At 32.0% G+C, this 20624-nt stretch overlaps 1 long non-coding RNA gene across 1 annotated transcript; it reads right to left on the bottom strand.

Moving 5' to 3' along the window:
• Positions 1-3278: 3278 nt before the first annotated feature.
• Positions 3279-5703, bottom strand: LOC147478251 (uncharacterized). Its single transcript, XR_015208353.1, has 6 exons — positions 5470-5703; positions 5158-5353; positions 4754-5044; positions 4230-4564; positions 4005-4147; positions 3279-3923 (listed from the first exon to the last, which is right to left on the bottom strand). It is a non-coding gene; the product is annotated as an uncharacterized LOC147478251 (long non-coding RNA).
• Positions 5704-20624: the final 14921 nt, after the last annotated feature.

Here is a 20624-nt window from a genome sequence, read left to right as displayed (position 1 = left end):
GAAAAAAATAGATTAACCAAACAAACATATGCCCAACAATAATTTTTCTAAGTTAACTGATCATATCTCAACGACTGAACTTTATGTGATAATCTAAAACATGCCAGCAAGATTAATTACACTTCATTTACAACTTGCACCAAAATGTCATGATAAACAAATATCATAAATGAGATATATGTGTATACTCAAGTATACACACCTTAAAAGGAATACACGTATACAATATAATGTATTCTTACATGTAGAAATATATAAACACAACTCACATGATGAGAAACACCACCATTTACAAAAAGGATGAGACCAAAGTCCAAAACAAAACAAACATGAAACCAACAAGGAAGTTCAACACCACAAATAAGCACTCATACTACTCATTACCACAATCCGAGGATCACCTAGACATTCTAATTCTAGGCTAACCTAAGCTCTGATACCAAATTGTCACACCCCAAATTTTCAGACAATATTTAAAACAATGATATTCAATATTCTGGAAATTTGGGGTGTGACAGTTACAGTTTAACTGATATTAACTGACCCAAACTGACCGATTTTCACATATTTTTAAATTAAATATGTATATTTTAGTATATATTATATATGGCATGTCGGTTCGGGTCGGGTTTGGGACTAAACTGATGATCGAACCGACCTTATCGGTTTTCACATATATTGACCTGAATCGAACCGACTAATAAACATAACCGACCCAAAACCAACCGGTTTGGTTCGGTTCAGTTCAGTCGGTTTGGCCAGTTTTATGCACACCTCTACTCCTTGCCCATTCACATTCAAAGAAAAGGTGCATAGGCTATTATATACCTTTGTGACAACATGGGCATGAGAAATCCCCCATCATATTTCTTCTGTCTAGGCTATCTCCAGCAGCAAAACCCAAATTAAACATCATGTATGTTTTCCATATAAGAACACATGTGTTAGGCTGTTAGCAGGTAGTTTAGTCTTCCAAAGCTTCTTAATAGTCCTTGTATTGAAGCTGGATGACTGAATAGCCCAATTATCTTGACAAGAAAGTTGTATGTTGATTTAACAGACAAACTCCCACCTTTGCTATATGCACATCCACATGATTTTATCAGCCTTTGCATTCAATGGCCTAATCTGGATTTCTAGAACCAATTTACTTATGGTAGGTGGGAGGTGGCTATTGATAAGATCATCATCCCACCTCTCACCATTACCAGTAAATAGATTCTTGACCTTCCATCCCTTAAGTGCATTACTGCCATAACCCAGGTCCTCAATGGAGCAAGATTGCCCATTACAAACTAGCCAAGGTTCATTCATCACATTAGTATCCATCCCATTACCAATGGTTCTTCTTTTTTATCAATCCAGCTTTTGCCATATGTACTAGACAAAACTCTAGTCCAAATTGACTATGGCTCATTCATTGCTTTCTAAGCTAGCTTAGATAACATAGCTGTTTCGACCAAATATGATCAAAACACTAAGTGGTGACGAAATATATAAATATATAATATAGAAAAGTATTGAGAAAACTGATGGTGATCGAGTGAATGATGAGATTGTATCTTTTGGTTGCCCAAATTATCGATGGGATCAAGTCTCAAGAACGTAGTTCTTTGTGAAAAATAGTTTGGTATTTATATGTGTAGAATAGAGATTTCTTGTAGCACAAGTAATTGTAATTGAACATGACTCTTAATTTATGATTATCTCTTTGATAAGAAACGAATCTGGACATAAATTAATGTACGTAAGTGGCAAGCCATGTGGCTAGGGTTCAGCCCTAGACATATGAGTTAGTGGGCATGTACATTGATCAATGATATTGCAAATTGGGCATTAGCACTACTAAAAAAACGGTTTATAAGCACAGCTAAAAGGTGAGATATTAGAGTTTTTACCTCGGTTTTCTAATACACAAAAAACCGAGATAACATCCACCAAGATAATAGAGTCATCTAAAATCGAGATAATAAACTACTAAATTATCTCATAAGTCTGACATCTTAGCTAAATCTATTATCTCTGTTTTCTAAATGAACCCGAGATTATATAGAAGAAAATCGAGATGAATTGTGGTTGAAACCAATTAGTATAGAAGGAATATGAGATGTTTTCATTAAAACCGATATAATATGCACAACCTTTTATCTCATCTCTTTATTTAACTGACATAGTTTGTCATTTTTTATTTTTTATTTTCAATTGTGCTTGCATTGTTCACTTTATTATGAGAAGTTGGCAACCTGCAAATACAAACCACTCCCCAAGCAACCACATTCCCTTTCATGTTCATAAACATTAACACCAATCAACAAAAGCAAGCCAACACAAATAAATTTCTGTGAAGAATCTGATTTCATTAAGGTAATAATTGAACGAACAATGTCAAACACTAACATAACTAATTGTTACATCAAGTCATAAAGTAGCTAAGCTAAAAAGTTATTCACATATTTTCCAAAAAAGCTAATATAAGCTAATAGATGTGACCTGAACTACACTTGATAAATTTGATATATCAGGTTTTTTCTTCCACTCATCACCCTCACTACACCAGATCTGTTGAAAAAAGACGTGATAGATGCGTTGTTTTTCAACAAAAGACACTTTTGGGTGTCGTATGGTGACTTTTTTTTTTGCAGTCGTTTTTTTTCTACGACACTGGACATGTGTCGTTTTTCATTTTTTCATTTTTTTTTAAAAAAAAGGCCGAATCGGAACCAAAAAAGTCCCTAGCCCAAAATCTAATGAATCATGGCCAAAAAAAGCCAACCCAGTAAAGAGTAATTGGATCCATTCTTCCCTAGCCCAAACTCTCTTTAGAAACACAGCCATACCCAAATATACCTTCCATAAAAAAAGAAATAAACTATACAAATTGAATAATGGGTCCATGCTCCCACAACCACTTAACAAGCCCAAAAGACAAAATATTACTGTTTTTAGGAACATATTTATCACAATGCATTGAAGAAAACCAGATAAACCTTTTCAGCATGTCTCTTTATAATCATTCTTAAAATAACCAGAAGCCGAAACTACATAACCAAACACCATAATTCAAATTCAACCAGCTACTTCTCCAATTCAAAAAATTGTCCATAATTAACCAACGACCTCGTATGAGAACAAAATCGCGCATCAGCAAGATACTCAAAGAACGTCACCACATTGAAACAAAAATAAACAGTAGGAGAAAAGGCATTTTAAACACAAACTTAAAATTCACCACCAATCATGGAAACCAAATGAGAAAACTACTTTCAATATCTGGATTCTTCCGCTAAAACAACGATATAAACATATATGGCACTTGAACATTTAGGCAGTTAGCATTACAAATAATAAGCAGCAATAACAACAGAATAATTATTAGTATTTCAGCATATTGAGGTCAGCACCTAGCCGATCATAAGTATTAACTGTGAAGTATTAGCAACTAGGGTATGCCCGTGCCTACAGCCTGCAAGGCGTTGATGCGCCTACGGCGCTACTTCGACACTCGACGCATCTGTTCATCTTGTTTAATTGGCTTAAATAAATTGTTTTTACCTCAAATCTTGAAGGATCAAACTTCTTGGGATCTGGAAAGATGTCTGGGATGTGGTGAATGTTCCTAAAGAGGGGTAACACTTTCCATCATTTTGGTATAAGGTACCCTGAATAGGTTATTACAGAGAAGAATATGATCAGAAACCCTACTTGTAAACAATTTTAATTCCTAATCGAAAGTCTGTTCTTGCACAGTTGCAAGCGTGTTTTTTGGTTTTGGTCGGCAAAGTGTGTTGAACTGGTGATACTTATACTTGGACAAAAACAAAATAAACCCACATCGTCGTTCAGAGAATCTATTGGAATGTGTGTCCGCTGAATATATGATACACGGTATAAGTGTATAGTGTGATTTTCCGCACACCCCAAGCCTGCAGATTAACATTACTTTCATCAACCAACAAAACAAAACACACTTGAGAACAACTCAATAGGTAATTATAAACACTCACCATGAGCATACAAGTAACCTGGCAGCCAAGTATACCAGCAACTAAAAGAAGACACTTGATGGAGGACAACATTTAGGTTGAGAGATGGCAAAGCACGCCACCTCATGAGTTTTAGATTCAAATCAGCTGTAGATATAGCCAACCTGTGAACAACCTCAGTTAGAAGCATATAACAGGAAATCAAAAGCAAAAGACATTGATAAAGCAATTACACCAACCATATACCTTGTTGGGTCCATAGGGCTGGCAAGTGTGATGCACCTGGAGTTTTGCTCCCATCCCACAGCATTTGGTATAGATTGAGCATCACTCCACCCTAAACAAAGAAATTATGAAAAATAGAGCCTTTACCCATCTTTTGTCGCTCTACCTTAAGAAACTGAAACCAACGCTTCACCAACAAGGGATAACTTCATATCTACCCAACCATATCTTTCTCGATAGCATAGAAAGTGAACCTTCTCCAGTTTCCATCTTGAACAAATAAGTGCGAGCAAGTTGCATAGAGGCCAACCCGGATAGTTAGGAAGATGGCAAGGATCATAAAACCCAAACAAAATCTGACATACAAAGTACAATATGTTTTAGTAAAACGAACGCCTTGTTAGTTTGATATTAACCCCAAACACGCATTACAAATACAATAAATGGATTTGTAGAATTCAGGTAATGTATTCAAAATAATTTTGCTAGATTGCTTCATTACTACAAAAAACATTTCAGGCATACTGATAGATGCATGAACAAACCTTTGTATGGTCACCTTGGCAGGCCTCCCAGTCTCTTAGTGGGCTAATGGTAGCAAGTGATTCTGTTAGACTAACCAGAAAGAATGGCACATCTGGAAAGGTTTAAGCGATAAAGAAAGTAGAAGGAAAACAAAGCACAAAAAGAAGTCAGCTCTCTGTATTACTAAGACAGAAAAATTGATTAAAAAAGAATGCGTTTAAAAACAACTCATAAGTTGCACACTCTCCATTGACTCTTTGTTAAGCTTTGAAGTTCGTCATTCGTTACAAGCAACCGATGAGGGACTCGGTCTATTACTCAAAATAAACCATTTCTCATCGGAACCAATACCAATTAACAAAAGAACATATCTAAACATTTATATTTACCGGTACTCAAATATATAAAATTTAATTCTCGGTACCTCTTCTAGATTGAAGTAGAGGATCAAGGCGGCCTCAAATCAATCAAGGTTCTTTGGAGGATCAACCTTCGAGAGCGAGGGAGCATAAACCGGTAGTTAAAGCTCCACTTTTTCAAATCAGCAAAAGAAATTAGAAGGAACCTTGAAAGTAAAGAACTATCCTCCACGGCTCTACCGAGCGGATGTCCTCCCAAATCTGAAAATCGGTGAATGTTGGTAAGACTTAAGAAGACTATAGACGTAAGAATTTCTAAACATGTGGCTCGCCAAACAATCACCGTTATTTTGATTACAAGGAAACTTGAAAAATACCTTATTTGCTTATGAATTCAACAAACTCTATTTATCAAGGGCACGAAAGCTCTCCAATGTATTTGTATTGTAAAGGACACCCGGGACAGGACATCGATTTCTATTGCCGCGGACTATTGGTGCTTCTAATGATTATTGTTCACCCAACTCAGGCAATAAATTTAAGTTTAAACTTTAAACCGATCAACATCAGCAAATGTATCAACTTCAAAGTATCTCAAAAACTCTGAATGCATCCATTTTAATTAGATTGATTGATAGTATGAGATCTTACTTAATTCCAGAAAGAAATGAACATTGAAGAACCTTTAGCAACACTAGTATGAAAGCCAGTAAAGCTAGATCAGTATCGACTTCTTGCTGCAAGTTGCATATCAAAATTTAACAGTGTTGACAATTGAAGTCATAGGATTTTATAGTGTATAAAGAAAATAGCTACATCTAAAATGAAAAAGGAAAAGCTTCTACAAAACTTCATTAGACCAGGGCCACGACATTGAGAATTGGTGACTGATATATCATACCTCCAGAACAAGTAATGAATTGGGATCACCACACCATCGTCGAAGCAAGTGAACAATAGGACCAAGCCGCAGACTCCAGTGAGGAGCAAACACAATGTGTACGTACCGTTTCGATATTGTCCTCCCTTAGCTTAAGACGCTGACAAGATGCTCTTAACATGGCAGTCACCTGCTTCTCATTCAACATTTTAAAATATCTCTGCCCCTTGACAATCTTGCAAACCTAGATTTGAAATAAAATAATACATGAACCTTGATAAAAGTGCAAGAATCCCAAACATAAAGGACTTGAGTAAACAGAAAGAACCTCCATAGGTAACTATGTTGGCTTTGAATCACTTCCTGCTTGAAGGCCTCGCCAATGACCATACCTCAACTGGTAGATCCACAAAGATTCTATCCTATACAGTATACTCTACATGTCAAGTGACATCCACAAATTATCCTAGATCACCAAGTGACATGTATCATATGATGCACCTTAAAATCAGCCACCAATTACTGATTAGCCATTTACTACATGTCAAACCCAACTGCTGCAACACCTTGACCTCCACCACCCCTATTGCATATTCTCCCTTGACCAACCAGTAACACAGTCGTTTATGGTCAAGTAGTGAGAGTATTGTCAGATACTTCGTCTTATCTACCTCATCTTATTAAAAATGGTTCAATCATGTTTCTAATATAGGTCACTTCGTTGCTTGTAACAAAGTCCCACATACATCATTTTCCTGTGCATCCAAGAGACATGCAATTTTTAAACGATATGTAATTTTAAACGATATCTAAATGTATATAATTCATGATTTCAACACCATGCCACCAACGTTTATAGCATTTACAAACAGAAGTAAATTTAGATAAAGGAACTAATATAAAGGGATAACAGTATCAAGCACAATATCAATGAGCACAGGTAAACACAATACCTGTATCTAACTTTTTTTAATTCTTCCATCAAGCACACAAATTCAATGAAACTAGCATATTCAATGAAACTTACATAGAATAAATGATTAAAGTATACCTCTATCATCTGAAGGTCTGCCATATCCTAAAGAAAACAAAAAAAAATCACTTAGATACCACACAATGATATGGGACTAAAGAAAAAGTGAGATAGAACACTTTGCCAACCTGTACTCCATTAGATAATTAATCAGTCACAATAGTCGCAAAAATGATAATTATGGGTTAGTAAGGACATGAAACAAACCTCCACAAGAAGATCAACAACCCAGGCTCTGTATTGTGCTGCAACATTGTAAACCAAATATAAGTATAGAATTGTAATAGCTAAGCGTCTGTGTTGAAGGACAAAGAACTCATGATTATATCAACAAATAAAACATCAAGGTAACTGTGCTAGACATTCAAAAACCCTGAAAGCCTACATGAATTAGGAGCCACACCTTCATACTAAAAGAAACGATTTGTATCACAAGTCATCTACTGCCTTTCTAAAGCTACCAAATACAGGGGGAGTGATCCTTATCAACTCCCACATTACTAAGGCAATTTATCAAAAAAATACTCCAACTTTACAAAGAAATACAAATGCATCTATTGATGGAGTATGATAAAGATAATTCTCGCTATTAAAATCAACAGATTACAAATTACCAAACACAAAACTTTTACTTAATTTTTTTATTATTTAAAATAGATATTCCCCAAAGCTCCTATGTCAAGACACCAAACAAAAAAAAAATCCACCACTAAACATCATCAATAGCATTACATCATTACACAACATGATTACCTAACAAATAATACTCAACAATAGCATCACAATGTTGAATTTGGTAATTTTTAATTTCTAAACTTTTAACTATGCATCTAGGTTTCATTAAAACGAACTGACAAATCAATGAATCACTAATTTCTAATCTAATTACAATACTACTCTGTTTAAATAATTTCGAATCTGATTACATGTTTGAAGATTATATGAATTAATCATTGACAGATTAAAAAATATCAAAAATTAAACCAAATCGCTTAACTAGGACAGTTGAAATCAAATAATTGAAATTACCTGAAGAGATTATAGATTTGATAAAGAGAGTGATTTGTTGAAGATAGCAATTTGAGCATCAATCAAATGTTATGAAGATGTTGAGAGTGATTTGAAGAGTTAATATAACGACAACCGTTCGTATGACGGGTTAAATCTACGAACGGGTGCCGTTATTTTAAATTATTCTAAAAAATATTAATATTGTGCAAAGCAATGAGATATGAATCATCTAATTTCTTGCAACTTGAATAAAAACCCCACAGTTTGAGAATGCCCACATAAAGCCAAAAAGATATTGAATAGAAAGACATTCCCATTATACAAAAAGAGAGATGATAAACACCACTTTAATTGCAATACTATATTTGTCGAGACATTCTCACTACATATAATACAATTATGTTTTGAGGCTAGTTCGACGCATTTGCATATAGTTTCAAATTTACCATTAATTATTATTTGAGTTTATTTCAATGCAGTTGCATCTAGTTTTCAATTCTCCGTTAATTATTCTTTGAGGTTAGTTCAATGCATTTGCATCTAGTTTCCGATTTGCCATTAAATATTCTTTAGGTTATTTCAATGCAATTGCATACAGTTTTTGAATTCCTGTGAATTATTCTTTGAGGTTAATTCAATGTATTTGCATAGAGTTAGTTTCTGATTTCATATTAATTATCCAAAAGTGGCGTGTAATACCAACTTTTATTGATCATTATGTAATGTCCTTGCAAACATAACATAAAAGTAATTATATATGATACATTATATAGGGTCATCAAAGATTATCAAGTTTTTGATTTCCTGTTAGTTGATTATTCTTTAAGGATAGTTATTCAATGCATTTATATCCAGTTTCCGATTTTCCGTTAATTTTTCTTTGAAGTTAGTTTGATGCATTTGCATTTAGTTTTTGATTTCCCAGTTAATTATTCTTTGAGATTAGTTCTAGTTTCCGATTTCCTTTTAATTATTCTTTAAGGTTAGTTTAATGCATTTGCATCAAGTTTCTGATTTTTCATTAATTATTTTATGAGGTTAATTCAATGCAGTTGCATCCGGTTTCCGATTTCTCCCGTTAATTATTTTTTTAGGCTAGTTCAATGCAATTGCATCTAGTTTACCATTTCTCGTTAATTATTCTTTGAGGTTTATGATTTCTCGTTAATTATTTTTTAAGGTTAGTTCGATACAGTTGCATTCAGTTTTCAATTTCCTATTAACTATTCGTTGAGGTTATTTTTATACAGTTGCGTCTAGTTACCGATTTTCCATTAACTATTTTTTAAGGTTACTTCAATGCATTTGCATCCAGTTTCCGATTTCGCATTAATTACTCTTTGAGTTTAGTTCAATGCATTTGCATCCAGTTTTTTATTTCCCGTTAATTAGTCTTTGAGGATAGTTTAATGTTGTTGCATCTAGTTTCCGATTTCTCGTTAATTATTCTTTGAGGTTAGTTTCATGCATTTGCATCTAGTGTCCTATTTTCCGTTAATTATTTTTTTGAGCTTAGTTCAATGTAGTTGCATCTAGTTTTCGATTTTCCGATAATTATTCTTTGAGGCTAGTTCAATGTTTTTACATCCCGGTGCCGATTTCCTTTTAATTATTCTTTACATTAATTCAATATATTTGCATCCAATTTTCGATTTCCCGTTAGTTCTTCTTTGAGGTCAGTTCAATGTAATTACATTTAGTTTTCGATTTCCCATTAATTATTTTTTGAGATTAGATCAATGCATGCATTTGCATCCAATTTCAAACTTCTCGTTAATTATCCTTTGAGGTTAGTTTAATGCATTTGTATCAAGTTTTCGATTTTCCATTCATTATTCTTTGAGGTTAGTTCAATGCATTTGCATTTATATCCCGTTTCTGATTTACTGTTAATTATTATTTGAGATTAGTTAAATGCATTTGCCTCAAATTGCTAATTTCCCATTAATTATTCTTTGAGGTTAGCTCGATGCATTTGCATCAAGTTTTCGATTCTTTTAGGTTAGTTCAACGCATTTGCATCCAATTTCTAATTTTTCATTAATTATTCTATGAGGTTACTTCAATATAGTTGCGTCCGATTTTTGATTTCTCGTTAATTTTTTATTATTTTATTTATTTATTTATTTATTAAGATTAGTTCAATGCATTTGCCTCCAGTTTCTAATTTTCCAATTAATAATTCTTTGAGGTTAGTTCGATGCATTTGTATTTAGTTTTTTATTTATCGTTAATTATTCTCCGATGTTAAGTTTTCGATTTCCCGTTAATCATTTTTTGAAGTTAGTTCGATGCATTTGCATCTAGTTTCTGATTTCTTGTTAATTATTCTTTGAGGTTACTTCCATGCAGTTGCGTCCAAGTTTTTTATTTTATGTTAATTATTTTTTTAGGTTAGTTCAAAGCATTTGCATTCAGTTTCCGATTAAATATTTTTTTAGGTTAGTTCAATGCATTAACATCTAGTTTCCGATTTCCCATTAATTATTCTTTGAGGTTAGTTCAATGCATTTGCGTCCAAATTCTGATTTCCTGTTAATTATTCTTTAAGATTAGTTCTATGCAGTTTCTGATTTCCCATTAATTATTCTTTGAGGTTGGTTCAATGCATTTGCATCATGTTTTTGGTTTTCCATTAATTATTCTTTGAGGTTAGTTCATTACATTTGCATCATGTTTTCGGTTTCTAGTTAATTATTCTTTGAGGTTAGTTCGATACAGTTGCATCAGTCTAGTTTTCGATTTCCCGTTAATTATTCTTTGAGGTTAGTTCATTGTAGTTTATTCAAGTTTACGATTTTTTGTTAATTATTTTGTAGGTTAGTTTGATGTTGCATCCAGTTTCTGATTTCCCGTTAATTATAATTTGAGGTTAATTTAATGCAGTTACATACAACTTTCGATTTCTTGTTAATTATTATTTCGGAATAGTTTAATAATGTAGTTGCAAACTGTTTTCGATTTCATGTTAATTATTCTTTAAGGGAATTAAGGCTAGTTCAATGCATTTGCATGCAATTGCATCCAGTTTCCGATTTCCCGTTTATTATTCTTTTAGGCTAGTTTAATACATTCGCATCCAGTTTCTAATTTCCCGTTAATTATTCTTTGAGGTTAGTTCAATGCTGTTGTATCAAGTTTCTGATTTTCCGTTAATTATTCTTTGAGGTTAGTTTGATTCATTTGCATCCAGTTTCTAATTTTCTATTAATTATTATTTGTGGTTAGTTCAATGCAATTGCATCCAGTTTTCGATTTCCTATTAATTATTCTTTGAGGTTAGTTCAATTCATTTGCATCCAGTTTTCAATTTCCAATTTCCAGTTAATTATTCATTATGGTTAGTTCGATGCATTTGCATCCAATTTCTGATTTCCGCTAATTATTCTTTGAGGTTAGTTCGATGCATTTGCATTCAGTTTCCGATTTTACGTTAATTATTCTTTGAGGTTTGCTATATATACATGATTCATTGTGTGGGATCATCAGAGAATTCTAACTACATTTGTTTTAAAAAAACAATTGTAATTGATTGCTGTGAATATAACTAAGAATTGACTGCATTAGATATTTTTTTATTTAATGGTTAAAAGGGATAATTCTTACAATATACATAGTTGAATATTTTCCTCAAAGTAGATAATAAATCCATCAAATAACAATTGTGAATTTTGAATGCTCTTGGTAAAATCTAGACCAATTGAGACAGAGTATATGGATCATGACTTTACGTTAGAATGCAACTCAAATTTTGGTACGGTAAAATAGTGGAGTCAACTCTAAAGCAAGGGAAATCCCAATTTCATTTTGGGTTTTTGAATGTGCAATATATAGTAACACATTGCACGTAGATAAAAATTGCTTCGTGTCCCTCCCTCTCAAGCAACTTTGCATTGAGATTTACTCTGTTGCCAGTCTTAGTAACCGTGACATCTTTCTTAATGAATCCCCTGTGAACGAAATAAGTAGTAATAACTTCTTCTTTGTGTTATCCTAATTTTGCTGGATTTTTCATTCACCTACATCATGTTTAAAAGTTTAATATAAGTATACAATATACATCTTACCCCATACTTAAAACTCGCCTCAAGTCAATTGATTTTCTTTTTCTTTTTGCCTCCTTCCATTTCCTATTAAACTGAACTATATGGAGTCTACACTCTAGATATAGTAGTGCATATGAAAATAGAAATTGAGAATTAGTCACTTGTTAGCGTCTAACAAACCCTACCTATACACTTATCAATAGCCTATATTTCTTTTGGTCCTACATCTCATTTGTGGTATGCGTGTCCCTTGTAGACCAATTTTCTAAAACATAAACCTACATATATGTTTTGAGAGTGTTTACTACCACAATGTTTTTTTCTCTAGTGATTATTTACTGCTAAATACTTTACATATTCTACATAATTACCTAACTGGTCTATAATGCATCCAACTATCCATTTAATAAAAGAGTTCAAGAATATCTAACGATCAATATTGTGATTAAGCGTCAACTCTCTAAGCAAGTTGATTGAAAGTTGTTGGCAAAAAATGACATTGGATAAAAATTGAGATTGATGTATACACTATTAGCCAGAATCATCAAAATATGTTAAGAGTTAGCACCACATTTACAATTTCAGGTTCCACTACCTCTTTTAATAACTTGTAACTTTAAAGCACGTAAGAAGCGGAAGTCACTCTACTGCTCCCATAAGCGTAGTTTGATTTGAAGTGTCGCAACGTCGGAGAAGAAGATAACCATCCAAAATTTGCAATTACAAACAATAATCATAGTCCCATAGACAATTTGATAATGGAAAGCTTCACCATCTATCAACTTCTCCGAAGACACAAACACATGAAGAAGCTCGAGCTGTATATGATCTGATCTGATATCTTAACCAAACTTGCTAAATTTTGTTTATTTATTTATTTAATTGTTTTACTTTTTCGGTATTGAATAATGATGGAAGTATATTGACTCCTCTTGGTGAGGTTTAAGAGAACTTGATAATACAAAGAATAATGATGGAAGTATATTGACTTCTCTTGGTGAGGTTAAAGAGAACTTGGTAATAGGGAGAAGCTTTCCTTTCTAGTTTGAGACAACACAAGGTTTTTCCTAAATTTTGTAATTAGTTTAAGTGTTGTAAAAATATTAGAGTCTCTGTGAAGGCTCTAAAAAATAGAGCCAAGAAGGTATAGCTATAATATATATCTATTAAGTATTAAGTATAACCATCCACCAAGTGGTTGAAGCCCCTCAAAGCTTGCATAATTTACGTACATAGGTTTTATCACTTAGTTGTTTTGGGCTGACGGATTTTGTTATTGATTTCTCTCGATCTATATCAAGTTACCAACCTGTGTTTAAGTATTATATTCATGTGTTTCATACTATGTTGGATGAAATCGAGCTTTATTTTGGCTTTTAGCTCAAATTACATCCAAAGCTGAGATGAAACTCAGGTGGATGGTTAAAACTTCCGTGTGATGGGTTAGATTTGGAGTCAACTCAATAGCAACCCATCTATACATCTAGCTTGGGTCCAAGATGAGCCTATAAAAACTGTAAGGTAAAGCTAACACAAAATACAAATTTCTTATACAACCCATATTGTAGCGTTCATGGACATGTACTAAATTTGGTTGCTCTATAAATGTCTTGGTCATTCCGTTCCACACTAAGACCAAACAATGAGTCATAAACCTAGAAGCTAAATTGATCCAAGAAAAAGATAATAAATGTCCAACAAAGAACCTGTCAATCCCTTATTTGTCTGATTTTCTTTAGTGTCAATTCCTTATTTGTCAGATTTTTCTTTAAAAGTCTTTTTTTTTTTGAATTAGCCCAAGTGTTTAGCAAATATTGGAGACTCTGTGAAGACTCAAAAAATAGAGCCAAGAGGGTATAGCTATAATATATATCTATTGGAGACTCTATGAAGGCTAAAAAAATAGAGCCAAGAGGATATAGCTATAATATATATCTAAGAATTATAGCTCTACCCTCTTGGCTCTATTTTTCAAGGCTTTATAGAGTCTCCAACTTTTTGTAAACACTAATACTAATTACGAAAAAAAAATCCAAATCCTTATATATATATTATAGTTATACCCTCATCAATCTATTTTTTGGAGCACTTACAGAGACTTCAGTTTTTTCGGAATTCTATTACTAATTATGAAAAAGTAGGATATAAATAAATAAACAATCTCATCTAGAGTTTCACAGAGTCTCAAACTTTTTCTAAACAATATAGCTAATTACGAAATATATATATATATATATATATATTCAACCAAAAACGATTTTCTTAAAACCCTTACGCTACAAAGAATAGTTTCTTCACTAATCTCAAGTGAAGTTTAAGTTTCTTTTTAGAAAATGATAATGAAACTATGAAAGAACATAGGAAAAAATGAATTGAGTTGTTTGAACATTTACTTTATGCATTTGTTAACCACATATGTGATTGGGAAAAAAAAAAAAAAAAATAAACTAATCGTAAAATAAGTAATAGTGTACACCAAAAACAAATAAAATTGTATTATATGCACTATATATATGGGCCTAACAAATAAAGTTGGATCAATTTGAGGTGTCATTCACTGTGGGATTTAAACATTTAGTCATAGTTAAGGATTTCAAAAACCACAGACCACAATAATTACGACATATTCTAATTAAATTTATGAATTTTATAATTTCCAATTTTAGAGAAATAACAAGATTCAGTTAAAACAGACGTTGGCTTAAATAAATTATATAACTATTGATTTAGTTAAAGTGGACGTTGGGCTTTAATAAATTATATACCAAACCAAACCAAAACAAATTACATGTGGAAAATTAAATTATACAAAAAATAGCACTACAAAATATATAATAGCAAATGGAAAAAAAAAAAAAAAAAAAAATGAATAATAACAATTATTTTAAAATATATATAATATTGCATGAAACTAACGTCAAAGAACAATTAACGAGAAACAGAAAACTAGATGCAAATGCATCGAACTAACCTCAAATAATATTTAACGAGAAATTGGAAATTGGATGCACATACAAGCATTAAACTAATCTTAGAAATTAATTAATGGACAATCAGAATATTGATACAACTGCATTAAACTAACCTCTAAGAATAATTAACGGAAAATCAAAACTTAGATGCAAATATATCGAACTAACACTAAAAATTAATTGTTGGGAAATCGAAAACTGGATGCAAATGCATCAAATTAACAGGAAATCGGAAATTTGATGCAACTGTATTGAACTAACCTAAAATAAAATAACTATAAATTGGAAACATGATGCAAATGCATGAAACTAATCTTTAAAAATAATTAACGGGAAATCGGAAACCGGATGCAACTACACTGAACTAATTTCAAAAAATAAATTGGATGCAAATGCATTGAACTAACCTCAAGAAATAATTAACATAAAATCGAAAACTGGATGCAAATTCATTGAACTAACCTCAAACAATAATTAACGGGAAATCAGAAACTAGATGCAAATGCAACCTCATCGAATAATAAACGAGAAATCGAAAACTGGATGCAAATGCATTAAACTGAGCTCGAAGAATAATTAGCAGAAAATTGGAAATTGGATGCAAATGCATTAAACTAACTGCAAATAATAATTAACAATAAATCAGAAACTGGATACAACTGCATTGAACTAACCTCAAAAAATAAATAACAGAAAATCAGAAACTGGATGCAAATGCATTGAACTAACCTCAAAATATAGTTGTATTATATGTTGTGGGAATGTCTCAATAAGTATAGTTTTACATTTAAAACGGTGTTTATTTTATCTTTTTTCGTATAATTGAGAACACCTTGCTATTCAAGTAGCCTCAATATGAACTTCGTCTTATTAGACAATCTGACAAAACTTCAATCAAACTTCTATTATTAAACAACAAATGAAGTTGAAGAGTTTTATCAATGGTGAGTTATTTTTTTTTAATAGAGAGTACGTGGGGTTTTCATGTTATAAGAATTTTGGATGAGTGAGCAATATAATGTTTGTATAATAGTTATGCATATATAGTTACATATAGTTTTCAGAATAATTAATATGACAGGACCCGTTCGTAGATAATCTTTGAAGATCCCACATAGTGAGTCAGGTATATAACTTAAAGAATAATTAAAAAAAAAAAATCAGGAACTGGATAATCTTTGATGATCCCATATAGTAAATCAAATATAATTTATTTTTATGTCATGTTTGCAAGGACACTACAGATGGATAAGTATAAAGTTGGTATTACACACCACATTGGATAATTAAAAGGAAATCGAAAATTGGATTCAAATACATTGAATTGAGCTCAAAGAGTAATAAACGGGAAATCATAAACTTTATACAAATGCAATAAACTAAACTCAAAAAGTAATTAACTAGAAATCGGAAATTGGATGCAACTGCATTAAATTAACGTCAGAGAATAATTAATGGGAAATTAGAAATTGGATGCAAATTCTTAAAAATTATTTAACAGGAAATCGGAAACGGTATGCAAAAATGCTACAAACAAACCTCAACAAATAATTAACGGTGAATCAGAAACTGGATGCAAATGCATTGAACGTACTAACCTCAAAATATAATTAACATGAAATCAAAAACCAAATGTAATTGCATTGAACTAACCTTATAAAATAATTGACGGGAAATCAGAAACTAGATGCAAATACATTGAAATAACCTCAACGAATAATTAAGGGGAAATCAGAAACCGGATGAAATTGCATCAAACTAACCTCAAAGCATAAATAATCAGAAATTATAAACTAGATGCAGATGTATTGAACTAACCTCAAAGATTAATGAGAAATAGGAAACTGGATGCAAATGCAATGAACTAATCTAAAGACTAATTAACAAATATAGAAACATCAAAAAATGGATGCAAATGCACTGAACTAATCTCAATGAATAATTAACGGGAAATCATAAATTTGATGCAACTGTATTGAACAAACCTCAAAAAATAATTAACGGGAAATCAGAAATTGGATGCAATTGTAGTGAACTAACCTCAACGAATAATTAACAGAAAATCGAAAACTGGATGCAACTGCATTAAACGAAAATCATATATTAACTAACAGGGCGGGAAATTGGATGCAATATCCTTGATAAATATTTAACGAAAAATCAGAAACTGGATGCAAATGCATTGAAATAACCTCAAAGAATAGTTAACTGGAAATCGGAACTCGGATGTAACTATATCGAACTACTCTCAAAGCATAAATAACCGGAAATTGGAAGCTAGATGCGAACTAACTTCGAAAAATAATTAACGAAAAATCAGAAACTGGATGTAAATGTATTAAACTAACCTCAAAAAGTAATTAACGAGAAATTGGAATATTGATGCAAATGCAATTAACTAATCTCAAAGAATAATTAACGAAATATTGAAAACTAGATGGAACTGCACTGAATTAACCTTAATAAATAGATAACGGAAAATCGTAAACTTGGTGCAACTGCACGGAACTAACTTCAAAGAATAATTAACGGAAAATCAGAAACTTGATACAACTACATTGAATTAACCTCAAAAATAATTAATGGGAAATCGAAAACTAGATCCAACTACATTGAACTAGCCTCAAAGAATAATTAATGTAAAATTGAAAACTTTATGCAAATGCATTGAACAAACCTCGAAACATAGTTGTATTATATATAGGGAGAATATAATATCTCGACAATTATAGTTTTGCATTTTAAGTAGTGTTTATTATAATTATTTTATTATGATTGGGAATGTCTTGCTATTTAAGTAACTTCAATATCATCTTCGCCACATTAGGCTTTCTCACAAAATTTCAACCAAACTTCTATTATGAAACATAACAACAAAAATAAATCGATGAGTTTTACCAAGGTTTGGTACTTTCTTTTGATAGAGAGCGGTGCAAGAAATTTGAACAAATGATTAATATAATTTCCATATCTCATAGCTATGAATAGTTGCTAATAAATTTTAGAATAATTTAATATAACGACACCCGTTCGTAGGACGGGTTCGAAAGCTAGTGCTTGTTAAATAGTATAATAGAAAGACTTGATTTTAAATAGCAAATTGCATACGAAATAGAAATTATTGAGGGCATATTCGGCATTTCATCATGGGAGTTTTAGATTATTATTTATTTTTTTTATTGGAAAAAAATATAAAACCTGTACTAACAGTTAATAAGAGTCAAATCTAATTGACCGGCATCAAACATTCAAACGTTAAAATGGGAGGACATGTCTAAAGAAAATTAGAATGGGGGATTATGTCTAATTCCTAATTATAAATGTGTGTGTGGTGGGGGGTATATCTAAAATCAAAACATTGGTTTAAGGGAGTCTGTTGAGAATTGTTTGGACTCCAAAACCAGAAGCATAATATTTTTAGTTTTACATCCAAGTTTGACCAAAACCAGAATTCGACACATGTCAACTCACTTTTGGAAGTTATGGACAAGAATACTCTCTTTATTTGTTTGCAACTACTAGAAATAACGAGATTTCCTCCTCCATAATCTCTTCGAATTTTATAAATATTAAAATGCACTTGATTTAATACATTTTAACTCGATAATTAAATTATTTGAACTCAACATTTTTAAATAAATTGTCAAGAGAATTTACTTATAATAACATATTTTACATTTTAAAATGCATATGCTGTAAAAACTTTAAAATACACAATATACTTTGTAGAGCAATACACCAGTACCTTTTGTTGTTATGAGTGGCCTAGATTCAATACACCACTCTCTCTCCTGCGCATACTAGCTTTACTCCTTATACATCTAAATTCTATTCAAACGCAAAATTCACTGTTCTTGTTTTGGTAGTTATCTTGGAAGGGTGAAAAAGAGAATAAATTATATTAAAAAATATACCAAATCTACAATGCACATGACCTCAAATGCATCCCAATGCGCACATATCTAGACCACACATCTGTCATCTTACACCCTAAAGATAAGAAAATGTATAAAGGGTAAAACCGGTATGAAATTGGTAGAAATTTTGTTTAGGCTCTATAATTTTGTAACAAGAAAAAAAAAACTCGTGCGGGACTCTTCTCTCTTTCTTTTCGATAAATCGCCTTTATCTTCAACCTCACATTCTTGTTTGATGATTTTGCATCAAAACCGACACTGTTTAAGGATTTTGAATTGATGAATTATCACACTTGAAGCTCACCATTAAATTGGTTTTCAAAATCAATACAGGGAGGTTTGGAAAACAACAAAGGCTTGCAAGGATTTGTCGATTTTCGTGCGAAGAGTTTCAACTAAGCCAATTCAATCCGCCGTGAAATGGTAATTGTTGTTTTTGTCTTTCCCACATTAGTACATACTATCACTGCTCCTTTACTGTTGTAAAATAAAATTTTGAATAATGGTCTTTTTGGAATTAATACACTTTATTGTTCTATAGTGCTAGCGGGAATTCAAAGGGGAATTTTTTAAAAACAAATAAGTAAAAAGTCTTGGAATATTGTGATTTGATATAATAATTTCTCTATGATTATATTTAGACTGTGATTCTATTTTTGCTAGAACAACTCCCTACCCTATCATTGTTTATGAAATCAATCTCATTAGTAGTTGGTTAGGCATGTCAATACATTCAAGTATAGACACGAGTGATTAGGTTGGAATACTTGTCAATGACTTTCTAGTTTGCTTTAATTTAATCCCAGGGTTATATGTCTATTGGAGTCGTTGTCTTCCTCATTATTATGATACCAAATCTACAATGCGCACAACTTTGTATGCAACTCAATGCGCACAACTTAGTAGTTAGTACTAAATGTCATTCTATGATTATACAAAGTCTGAGTCAAATATGGTTTTAATTGTACATTGTAGGTGAGTTGGCACTTTCAATAGCATTTGTTTTTTCAGCAGATGGATCCCTTTGATAATGCCTGGTCATCCTATGAAAATTTCCCAGTGTTAATTACAACTTACACGTAAGAAAATGAATACCCTTGCAATGGGAAGAATAGTTGTTTGGTTGGACTGTTTTGTTCCATCTAGGCTCTTTGTATTAGCATGGCATATCGCCATATCGTTAATATTTGTGATTATAGTTCAAGGTAGGGTTTTTTTGTTGGCTTTGAGGAACCTTTTTTGGAACCAAAGTTTAAGTTTGGATTAGAAATAAATTTCGAGCCTCAATATAGAAGTAAGGTATGTGTGTTATCTTTACAACTCAAAAAACATCGTTGCTTTTGGATATATGTGGAAAAAGTTGTGCTATCCTGAATAAAGCCCGTCAAAAATTTAGTTTGCAGAAAATTAGGATTTTTGCCATTTTCGACTTAAGTTTACTTATATATTTTATGATATCATAATTGCTAGTGGTTGTGATGCCTAGTAAAACTACGGGTTTCCAAAGTGGACATGGAGAATGAAATTGGTGAAGGTTATATTTTGTTTGAATAATGGTTTATTTTGTAAATGATTTTATTTATATTGTGTCCTTGGTTGAGACACGAGCATGACTAGGTGCCTTGGGGGCTAGTTTTACCTTTAATTGTTGTTTTTGTGTAAGGTAACTGAAA

The sequence above is a fragment of the Coptis chinensis genome, chromosome 9, assembly GCF_015680905.1.
Source record: "Coptis chinensis isolate HL-2020 chromosome 9, ASM1568090v1, whole genome shotgun sequence".
Classification (NCBI taxonomy): domain Eukaryota; kingdom Viridiplantae; phylum Streptophyta; class Magnoliopsida; order Ranunculales; family Ranunculaceae; genus Coptis; species Coptis chinensis.
Note: the sequence above shows the minus strand (reverse complement) of the source record. Positions and strands in the feature narration are given on the sequence as shown.